Genomic DNA, 12,493 nt, shown 5'->3' with positions numbered 1-12,493 from the left:
TCCCCAGCACTGAGAGGAGCTGACGCTGTTTTGGGAGCTGTCGGGTGAGGGTCCGGAACATGGAGCGGGACCCGGTTGAAGGCTGCAGCGCGCTTCCACGTCTGTGGCCATTTTACAGGATCACTCCATATGGAGGTAGCAGAAAAAGCAGCACGTGACCTGACCGGCCATCAGCCAGGCAGTAGAAAAACCAGCCAGGGAGGTTAAAAACTGGCCAGGAGTCACCCATAAATAACAGTGATCGACCATCTAAACATCAGGCAGCTTATGCTACTCAGGCCTGTTACATCAGGATTACATGGACCTCCAGTGTCCTGCAGTCCATCCTTTGGCTGTACCTGCATGGGATCTCTGGCATCCCTTGGTAGCAACCTTCTGGCCCTGAGTCAGCCGCCCACCCCTGCTCAGCATTTAAACCCACATTGAGCTTTAGGTGTGTGTGCTTAGGGACTCTACTGAACAGAGATGGACTGAAGTACATGGTTGAGTGCTTTGCTGGGCCAGGGCCTAGCTGTAATAAATAAAGTTAATGTGTGCTAACATTTACACACTTTTTTTCAGAGAGTGAACACCCAAAGAATCTTTGTATGAGCCATTACTTATCAATACAATGAGCCAAATTCTGCTCCAGTTACATCAGTGTAAATCAGAGCAATGCCATCAGTCTCACTTGAGGCACACCAGTGCAACTGAGAGCAGCATTTGAAACAACAGGCCTAATTCCTTTCTCAGTTTTCCCCAATTTTGTGGCAGTGTATCTCCATTTGACTTGAATGGACCTTCTCCTGATTTCCACCTGAGATCAGGATCAAACGCAATATTACTAATGAGAACCTAATAGACTCTGTTGTGCTTTCGTAGAGTATTGCTAAATGTCTTGTTAGAGAATAACTATAATAATATATCCAGTGGACATAGTGTACTTAAATTTCCAGAAAGCCTTTGACAAGGTCCCTCACCAAAGGCTCTTATGTAAATTAAGTTGTCATGGGATAAAAGGAAAGGTCCTTTCATGGACTGAGAACTAGTTAAAAGACAGGGAACAAAGGGTAGGAATAAATGGTAAATTCTCAGAAAGGAGAGGGGTAACTAGTGGTGTTCCCCAAGGGTCAGTCCTAAGACCAATCCTATTCAACTTATCCATAAATGATCTGAAGAAAGGGGTAAAAAGTGAGGTCACAAAGTTTGCAGATGTTTTTTAACTGCTCAAGATAGTTAAGACCAAAGCATACTGTGAAGAACTTCAAAAAGATCTCACAAAACTAAGTGATTGGGGAACAAAATGGCAAATGAAATTTAATGTGGATAAATGTAAAGTAATACACGTTGGAAAAAATAACCCCAACTATACATACAATATGATGGGGGCTAATTTAGCTACAACGAATCAGGAAAAAGACCTTGGAGTCATCGTGGATAGTTCTCTGAAGACGTCCACGCAGTGTGAAGTAGTGGTCAAAAAAGCAAACAGGATGTTAACAATCATTAAAAAGGGGATAGAGAATAAGACAGAGAGTTTCTTATTGCCCTTATATAAATCCATGGTACACCCACATCTTGAATACTGCGTTCAGATGTGGTCTCATCTCAAAAAAGAAAAGGTTTAGAGAAGGGCAAGTAAAATGATTAGGGGTTTGGAACTAGTCTCATATGAGGAGAGATTAAAGAGGCTAGGATTTTTCAGCTTGGAAAAGAGGAGACTAAGAGGGGATATGATAGAGGTATATAAAATCATGAGTGATGTGGAGAAAGTAAATAAGGAAAAGTTATTTACTTATTCCCATAATACAAGAACTAGAGGTCACCAAATGAAATTAATGGGCAGCAGGTTTAAAACAAATAAAAGGAAGTTCTTCTTCACACAGCGCACAGTCAACCTGTGGAACTCCTTGCCTGAGAAGATAGTGAAGGCTAGGACTATAACAGGGTTTAAAAGAGAATTGGATAAATTCATGGAGGTTAAGTCATTAATGGCTATTAGCCAGGATGGGTAAGGAATGGTGTCCCTAACTTCTGTTTGTCAGAGGGTGGAGATGGATGGCAGGAGAGAGATCACTTGATCATTACCTGTTAGGTTCACTCCCTCTGGGGCACCTGGCATTGGTCACTGTCGGTAGACAGGATACTTGGCTAGATGGACCTTTAGTCTGACCCAGTACGGCTGTTCTTATGTTCTAATAAATAAATAATGATAAAAAATACCTAGCTCTTATACAGAGCTTTTCATCGGTGGATCTACGGAGGGATATAACATTTTTAGGAACAAATCATCCTTGAAACAGAAGAAGGTTAACAAATTCTTAGAACATTTACACAAGTGCATAACAACTCCCTAGTCTAAAGCTATTTATTTTGGAGATGTGGAAGTTTGATCTGTGCTAATCTTATTTCAGCAAAGAAAAACTAAAGCCAATGACAAGAAAATGATTATGCTATCAAGTTCAATAGGCCAATCTATTTGTTTTTAACATCCCATGACCTTGATTTTGTTTAGCAGAACAAGGTATTTGAATCCTCCAGCAGAGCAGATAAAGGGAAAGCATGAGTGTCCCACAGCTGTGTGTTATGAGGGCTCCCGAAGTAATGGGTCACATTCTTCTTGCTGTAAAACATTTGAGAGAGGGCTGAGTAAAGGGAATCATTTCCTTCAGCAGAAGATCAAACTAACTTTAAAAAAAGTAAATATGTGGGAAGTATTAGGATAGGATGTTGGCAGAATCACAGATAGATATTACCCCGTATACCTGCCAAATACTGTCCTTCAGGAGTGATATATCCTAGCTCTATTGTCAGAGAAATATTTGTGCTTTTTAAAGCAGGAGCAGCAGAAGGAGAGATCAAAACAAACTTTTTTTTAAGGCATGTGATTAATACTTTCCTTTTTATCAGATAATTTGTTGGGAGAATAAGCACCACTCAGAATTCACTCCAGGCTCTTGCAGTCAGGGAGAACATTTATTCAACTCAGCCAGGGTTGCATAACCTGCTTTTCAAGGATGAGGAAAGTAAGTATCATTAGAATAGCGACATCAGGGGTGAGCCTCCAGGGCAGAGCAACAAGGCATAACGGGGTGGAGAAGAAAATCTTACTGTTCCATTTTCAGAGAAGAATCATAGTCTGCCTCTCTTTTTCAGCTGGGCATTGGTTCCTTGTGGTGCTGCATCTCCTCTGCTCAGGCTGATACCTCTTCATATCTGTAGAGGACCACCTCAAAGCTTCAGAAGAGGAAAGATGGCCTTGCGGTTAAGGCACTGTGCTGGAACTCAGGAGGTTGGGTTTTTTTAAGTTCCCAGCCCTGCCATAGAATTCCAATATGACCTTGGACAAGTCACTTAATGTCTCTAGACCTCAGTTCCCTATCTGTAAAATGAGGATAACAATAATCCCTGCCTCCTGCCTTTTGTCTATAAAGTCTGTGAGCTCTTTGGGGCAGGAGCTGTCTTTTACTGTCTCTTCCTGTACACCTAGCACAACTGGGCCCTGAACTCAGTCAGGGTCGCTAGCCACTACTATAATCCAAATAATAATTGATAGACCTGGTCAAAACGTGGAACTTCTGTTCTGAGGGAAATTCCAACATTTCAAAATTGCCTTTCTTCTCAAATTGGAATGAAAAGTTGAAATTTCCCACAAAATAAACATTCAGAAAAATTTTGTTTAGGAAACATCCAAACGCTCTTCTCGTAAAGCTTGATTTTGTTAAAATCAAAGCACTTCCTTTTGATAAGGTCAAAGGCCTTCATTTAGACATTATTACTTATAACATATCATCCAAATGAGAACGGTGAAATGAAGGGCTTTGACCTTGTCAGAATCAAGCATTTGGATAATTCTTGATCAAAAATTTCAGCAGCATTGATACATTCCCAAGAAACTGTTTTGATTTCATTTTATCAGCATTTTACAACGGAAAACTTTTCCATCAGAAAATATCCAGAGATATATGGACAAGCCTCATTTTTTACGTTTATAGTCACGTTCTAGCTTCACTCACACCCCAGTGCAATCCACTAACATCAAAGATGAAGCGTGACAATTTGGACCAAATTCTGCCTTCAGTTACACCCCAGGCTATCCCACTGGTTTTGAGAGAGGACTCTGGGCCAGACTATTTCTGAGCTATGTACAAATGTATTTCATATCTGTGATCCAGGGACCTCTTGGTACCAACTGGCAGAAGGCACAGGAGGTGCCTAGAGATTTATAGGGATCCCTTGGGTTGGGTATCTGCATATCAGTTCACCAAAGGGTGGCATATGGAGTCTCTACTGCGAGTCAACAGCCCACTAGTCGTCACAGTACTTGTGAGATGTACATATGGATAATACTTACGGAGTTATGTATCTATACTGAAAATTATGTTCTTAAGGTCATGGAATTAAGGCAGGTTACCAGGAGGCAACATACTTCTGAAATGTTCCTCTCAGGCAGGAGATAACAGGCACCTATGTCCTTGTCTGGACCTCTGTGCCTCTCACTGTAGGCCTATTGGCACACTGAGCCAGTTGCAAATTTAGAGATTACAAAATCTACAACAGAGGAAATCTACAGGAAGGAACAAACAGCGTGGAGAATGTCCTGTTTATGAATAAAGACAAAGGATTGTTCTTGGAGTGCAAAACCACACATGGATTCCTTCACCTGGGAGGCAAACTGACAGCATGCTTGTCTCATGAAAGGAGGTCACTGGCTGTAAAGTGCTGCAAGGATTTGGGGTGAATACTCTACAAGACCTGAGAGTATCTTGTTAATGAAGTCTAGGCTCTAGAATGCATGTTATACTTTTGTTTTATATGTAACCATTTGTTTCCAATATTTCTACCTGAACCTCTGTGCTTGTTAAATACATTTACACAGGATTTCACTATAAATAGGGCCCTACCAAATTCACAGCCATTAAAAACACACAATGAAACAGACAATGAAACCTGGTCTTTTGTGTGCTTTTACTCCATACTATACCGATTTTGCTGGGGAGACCAGCATTTCTCAGACTGGGGGTCCTGACCCAAATGGGAGCTGCAGGGGCTCAAAAGATTATTGAAGGGGGGTTGCAGCATTGCCACCCTTACTTCTGCAGTGCCTTCAGAGCTGGGTGGCTGGAGATCAGCGGCTGTTGGCCAGGCACCCAGCCCTGAAGGCGGCGTCCCGCCAGCAGCAGTGCAGAAGTAAGAGTGGCAATACCATCCCATCCCATCCTTACTTCTGTGCTGCTGCTGGCGGCGGCTCTACCTTCAGAACTGGTGGCCAGCAGCTATCACTCTCCAGCTGCCCAGCGCTGCCGCAAGAAGCATCAGCAGCTCTGCAGAAGTGAGGGTAGCAGTACTGCACCCTCCCCAAAATAACCTTGTGACCCCCCCAACTCCTTTTTGGGTCAGGACCCCTGCAATTACAACACTGTGAAACTTTAGGTATAAATAGCTGAAATGATGACATTTACACTTTTTTTAATACTATGACTTTGAAATGGACCAAAATGGACCATGAATTTGGTAGGACTCTCACTATAAATGTATCTAAGTGCTATGTGTTAGGAGGACCAGTGATCTGAGGTGGAACTGGTAGGCTGGGCTGTAGTGTTCCTTTGGAAGCAGTGAATCTGTGTATATTGCAAGTGTCCTGTGAACCCAGCGCTGGACACTCCAGTGAGACAAGTGGAGGGCTTGAGAATTGGGGTGCCAATCACTAACCAGTAGAGAGATAGCACAGCCTGTGAGGCCTAAAAGAGAGTGCTTGTGTTGCCCATTGCCAATGCCACCCACCAGCAAAGGTGAGGTTTCCTCATGCTAAGGGCAGATGGCAGCAAGTTGCCTCATGATCCCGGCGACCCCCAGGAAGTGCCAGATTCCAGCTGCACGTTGCTGTTTGAACATACTCAAGGAATAATCTAGTATTAATTCTCACCATTGCATTTAGTGCATAGCTAATTGCTCAGTGCTTTCACAATAAAGAGTAAATTGGACACTTTCAACAACATGTACAATATGCTAGTAATTAATGGCGTCATCTCTTTTAATGCAGAATCTGTGACACTGGGAACTGTAGCCTTAAATTGTTTAGCCGAAGCAAGACAGGAAATCTAGAAGAGGGACACTGCAGAAGGCTATGTTCTGTTATGCAGAGGCAGTTGTGAACCTGCATGACTGAATCAAGACGATCTCTTTTGAGCACGTTGGGCCCAGCGTGATAACTGAACACCACAGCATCAGGCAGGAGCAAGAAGAGCAAAGATTTCACATGCAGCAATAATGGTACGTTTTTAACATGCTAGAATAAATCATGGTGTGTTTAATACAAATAAACTGCAGGTATATCTTCAACTGTGCACCAGAGAGGAATTCAGAAAACTTGTGCAGTCAATAATAAGATGTACATACAAACCTTCTGAACAACTTTTAGAAAGTATAATATTTAAAGCATAGTAATAAATTAGAGCAAGTATAGGCTGATTCCTTATTGCTTTGTGTCTGGTCTGCAGGTCGGTATACTGAGTACGTCTCTTTCCAGTCTTGCGCTCATTAGATTTCTCTTCTCTCTATTTTCCTGCTGGATCCTAACCTTTTCTTCCTGTTTAGATCATGACTTGAGATCTAAATTCTTTGTTCATTGTATCTTGCTGTTCCTTTTCTCTCTTATGCTTGGTTCTATTATTGCCTATCTCTTCACTACAGCATGTACAAAAGTATCATGAACTTTCTGATTTCTCCTTGCCTAGTCACAGTTCCATTACAGTTCATCCTGGGACCATCATAAACAGTTGGATAAAAATGTTCCTCTGCTTCTAGGCATTGAACCAGGTGCTAATGATTCAGGGCAAAAGCCTTTTCTCAGCTTCTTATGGTGGATGTTAACACCAGTATTCTCTCTCTTTTCATACACAGAACTCCCAATGGCTTCAAAGAGAGATATGCACATGTAGGCAGAGCAGAATGTTGGAGTAAAGATCCTCCAAGTAGATCCAAGAAGAGAATTTCCATCAGCTGGGAAGTAACTCACACACACAGTTCTGAGTCTTCAGTCCAGTGACTGATTTGACTGTATGTTTCTGATGTGGGCAGTAAGGAGAACTATACTAACACCCTGGAAAACTTTGAGCATCAGGAAATCCAACTATTAAGAAGGCAATTTTATTCTTTCTGTAGCTTTTCATATTGGAGCACTACAATAAATCGCCCCGAAGGACAGAATTACATAGAGGACTATTCTATGGCTTACAGCAATGCCCACAGTAGAAAAACAACGTGGGTGAGGAACAGGGTGACCAGACAGCATGTGTGAAAAATCAGGACAGAGGGTGGAGAGTAATAGGTTTCTGTATAAGAAAAAGCCTCAAATATCAGGACTGTCCCTATAAAATAGGGACATCTGGTCACCCTAGTGAGGAAATACTTTTGATTGGACCAACTTCAGGCCTGAAGGAGACCTCTGTGTACACTTGAAAGTTTGTCTCTGTCACCCAATAAAAGATCTGACCTCATGCACCTTGTCTCACTAATATCCTGGGACCACCATGGCTACAACAACGCTGCCTACCGCAATGTGCTAGGCATTTTCCAAACATATTAGAAGACTGCAGCCCTGGCCCAAAAAGCTGGGGGCATGAACTGAACTAAGATGCAGGGTATGGCTCCCTATCAAAGTTTTGACTTCCGCTGTTACTTAGGGGCAGCTCTCTATATAGGATCCTCCCCTAACCAGAAAGATGAGAAGTGAAAATCTGAGTAAAAGCAATCCCTGTTGCACCATTGATAGTTCCTGAGACAGTGGCTCATGCTACAGCAGGCACATTCTAGGAGGGAGCTCCAAGGTCTCAGGACTTCACTGATACAAGTTTCACAGAGCACAGAGAAGCGCATTCCATCTGACTGAAATTCGGGCCTGGAGCTGCTTCTGTCAGTCTAGTTCCTCAATGTCAAAAAGTCGGCAACTCCCATTACTAAGTATTAATTCCAAATCAACCCCATTCACTTGACAAGTGAACAGCATAAGGCTGGGGGGGCGGGATTTCTAAGTGTGGCAGCAGCATTTAAATATGTTCCAAAGCGTGTAGCCCATCAGAAATCAGGCCTCGGGCTTTCCCTTGCATACCATAAACGTCCAAGTAGTACATTTCACACACCTAAGTCCACCTCCTCTCCCTGGAGTCCCATAACCGCACGTCTAGACACTGTATTTTTTCACTTTTGTTCAAAAGGAGACTTTGCTTTTGGATACCGTACGGCACCACACCGAAAACAGCATCAAGTCCCCAGGTTTTAATCCCATTGTCTAATTGCTCCTCTACATTCATTTATTGACTGCGGCCCGTTTATTGACTCTGCTTCGTGCCAAGTGCTTACAGCAGGTATGCTAGGGTCTCCAGTGTAGCCTTTCCATACATGTACTACAGGTAACAGTTCCTGCTGATGCAGCAGTGCACTGTTCTTCCAGCTGCTCTGGTCCCATCGTGAGAAACAGGGTCAGCATCAGTGTCTCATTTATTTTGTAATGCTTGGCTTGCATCCTCCTTCCCTCTCTAGAGATTGGAGTTGTTTGCAGCAGCACTTCATTTGTATTGCTCTTGTTAAGCTCTTTTGTTCTTCACTGGAGGCAGACTGCACTGGTAGACCAGCAGCGTTTCTGCCTGTTGGAGGAAACCTGCCACTCGACAGCTCCCATTTCCTCCACTGGACTTATCCTTGTTCTCTGCAAATTTCTTAACACACCGAGTTTAACAAGACCCTCTCCAGCAGCAGAGACCAGTCACTAGTCTAGGGGCTTGACAGCAAGCTGCGGTGCATTAGCCTGCGACATACTAACTGGCCAGATAGATCAGTTATCCCCAGTGCACTTTGATCTACTCCCATTTCGAAGCAGAGTATATCAAAGCTCACTAGGGAACTGTTTGCACCCAGTAACAGTGTCCACGTGGACCGTTAGTGCATGGCAGGCTAGTGTACTGTAGCTTGATGCACCATGCATTACCTGTTCAACTAGACCAGCCCCTAGCTCACTCTTTTTTAGCAATGGTGGTGGAGAAATGCTGTACCACCGCTGCTCTGCACAGGGAGGGAAGCAGTGTTTAGATTATAGCGTGGCGCCATAGCTTCTGGGATATCTCAGCATAGAACATGCTGTTGCTAGCCTTGATTGAAAGGCCATCAAGGGCACCTCTGTTTTGTCTCCCTGAGAGCATTTCTAGACATTGATGAGGCAAAGTGCAGGGTCGGAAATGGCTAATCTTTCTCTTCTTAATACAAAGATGGTGACTTCTTAAAAGTATCCCACTATCCATTATTACCATTGCACTTGGGCCTTCTCGATACTTGAGAAAGTGAACTGCCTGAAGACCCTAGAAGGTTTGTGGATCACTATCTCTTCACACAGGTATGACCCCAAGCAGTTGACAACTGGTGTAACTACAACCTGCACTGGTCAGTGTGTGTTACCAGTCTCATGCTGTGCACAGTCCACAGGGGATATGAGCCTGTTACAGTCCCCGCCAATGGGCCCTGGCTCTTTAGTTGTGGGAGCTCATGGGTTTAGCAGCAGAGCTCCCCAGGTCAACCCTCAGTGTATCAATAAAGATGGCAGACATATTATTTGTTTTAGCCGCAGCATGGTGACCAACTGAACTAGTCCAGCTACTTCACCCACTATTATTTTGCTACATATTGTTTTAGTAGCATTGCAAAATCTCCCAGGATGCACTGATTCTGGGACACGAGGTGGGAATTGTGAGATGGGTACCTAGAAGGCACTGGGACGTCAACCGTTTAACAGCAACAAAGGGCAAAGCAAAGCAACCCAGTATGGCTATTGCAGTGTTTCAACAGATTCAGTGCAGCCAGTTCCATTACAAACAGCTCAGGTCTCTAGCATTGGGAAGGCACTAGTGCTTAAGCAGGCAAGGGCTGAGAGCCCTCAATCTCTATCCGCTGCCGTTGGCGTTCACGAAACACAGCATCTCATAGAATTATCAGCACCTGAAAGAATCAAACTGCCTGCTTGTGTCCTGCTTGGAGGCAAATATTTCTATCCCCTGCTGGGATGGAAACACAACGGCACAGCCTGGGGCCTGCTGCTGTTGAACAAGAAGGGCCAAAGGGCAGGAAGAATCTCCCATCTCTCCATTCCTCCTAGGACCACTCCCCTCCCCTTTTCAAGGTACAGGAGATCCAGGCTGGAGGGACTGAGGGGCTGTGCGAGGATTAGTTCTATACACACCCACCATGAGCTGACTGTGCTGCTCCCTTCCTTTCTCAGCTACTACTATTGAAGATCCCTTTAGGCTGAGGAGCTGCAGAAGACAACTTGGGCCAGTAGCTTCCTTTGTGACACACAAGGATGGAGGGAAGCAGCTGTCGTCCCACAGCTCAGAGGGGCTGCCTCATCTGCCAGCCACCAACCTTGCCTCATATCAGCCTTAGGACGGGCCAGTGTGTGACTCACTCTCCAGTGTGGAAGCCTAGCTAAGGAACAGCTCTGCTTTCTAGGGGCAGATGGGGATGGGAAGAGTAGTTGTCAGGTATGGTGGCTACTCTGGGGAATGCCAGAGCAGCTGATTTGCCCTGCTAGGCTTCAGAATAGGAGTCGCTCCTCACTTCATACCCCTCAGCAAAGTTAGCTACTTCAGACCACAGTCTCCTCCCAACTCCTCCTCGGGAGGAGAAAGAGGAATCCTGGAGGATGGAGGCAGTACATCGAGATGCTAGGCATAGGAACTGTGCACCTTAATGAGAAGGGGAGGCAAGGGCCCAAACCACCACAGTCACTTTCAGTCTACATTTCATGGGTTGGGGGCTGGAGGAAGACAGCTTGTGTGTGGAGCAGGGAGATGTCATACAGACTCTGCCCAGGCAGCAGTAAAATTGGCTGAACCTGTGCAGTTGCTCTTTCCACAAAGGTCTTCCTTCCCTCTAGCCAGAAGAGCTGCCTGCAGTAAAAAGGCAACTAATGGAAGATGCTACTTGGGTGGGATTTTTAAGCAGCAATGTAAATTTCTTTCAAGTCTACCAGAATTCATCCGACAGCCCTCTCCCAATCTTCCTCAGTAACAGAAGCTTTAGACAAATACCTCGGGCAACGCCAATCAGATGGCAATTTTCCCTAAACTAGGTTTCCTATCACTTATGGGGTCACATTTGTGAAACTGATTAACAGCTGCTATTGGTTTGATGCTGTGGAGGAGGAGTTCTAAAGAAAATTGAAAAAGTTTTGCAAGCTGGGCCATTAGGAGCAGCAGGTGAAGTCACTCAGTTAAAATTCCTACACTGCATTTTCAAAGCATAGTTGGAAGCTTGCTCCTTAGTTACCTGCCTGAGCAATAAGAGCTGACCGCCTCTCAAGCGCTCCAGGAAAATGCTTCGGTGAGGTGGGCTTGCAGAAGAACAGAATCCACAGCTCAGGCAGACAACTCAAAGGTGGTACCATTCTGCACTAAACTGTTTCTCTGTGGAGCCCAGATCCTTGGCTAGTGGAAACTGGCCAAGTTCTGCTGAAATCAGTGTAGCCACCTCAGTTCACACCAACACAGAATCTAGGCCCATGTGCATACGCGAAAAGAATACATTTTTACCTCAGGAACAGGAGACTGAAGCTACAACAGCTATGAAGAGGCTGTGCAGAGTATGGAGCAAATTACTACTGCTGCTAAGTGTTCAATAAAATAACATTCTTCAAATTGTGTTTTGCTGAGCCATTAAAGAATGGCTGTCTTCTAGTGGAGAATCAAATTCATGGTGGTATTTCTACATAATTAGGAGTGAGCACACTACAGAGTTTCAGTGAAATAAGTTACAGCTGTGGGTTCTCCCCCAAACTTAAATCAATCTATGAAGCACACCACTTCAGCACAGCATGAGCCAGCCTTACTCACGTTTGACTGGTACTTTTCTGCCGGTAGCTATCAAACAAGTTAACTCACAGAGTCAGGGTGGTAGGATCTAGCACTACACAATCTTTTGATAATGGTCCTTCACTCACTGGGGTGCAGCTGCATAAAAACAAACACCCTAGGACATTTAAACTGGATCTTACAAGTTCAGACTCTGCTTCGGAGCTGCCTGTGGGAAGTACGTCATTCAAATTACTGCCACCGCATTAACAATCTGACTGAAATGCATCGTTTGGCTGTTACAGACAGATTTAGCCACAACTCACAGTGGAGTAGAGTGTCTCAGAGGGATAAACACACGAGTTCCCAATGCCACAGACCTCATTCCATTTGCCAGTCTGAGAACGTACCGATCAGTCTGACCTAGGGCAGCTGCTGCTCAAGGCCCTTTGTGTTGTTCTGCACAACACAAAAAATTCCTTTGAAGAAAGCTGCAAAGCTCAGGTCGTGATTGTGTAAGCCGTTGTCCATTTTAAACCTGGGAGCGGTTTGTTTTTGAGGGGGCCGCGACAGAGATCTGGGAACTTCTTGGGAGAGTGTTGACACCTTGACAATACTGCCACCTTAGGCAGTTTGCAGTGTGTGTGAGTGTACAGAATGGGAAGGAGACTCCGTTT

This window comes from Gopherus evgoodei, chromosome 9, assembly GCF_007399415.2.
Source record: "Gopherus evgoodei ecotype Sinaloan lineage chromosome 9, rGopEvg1_v1.p, whole genome shotgun sequence".
NCBI lineage: Eukaryota > Metazoa > Chordata > Testudines > Testudinidae > Gopherus > Gopherus evgoodei.
Note: the sequence above shows the minus strand (reverse complement) of the source record.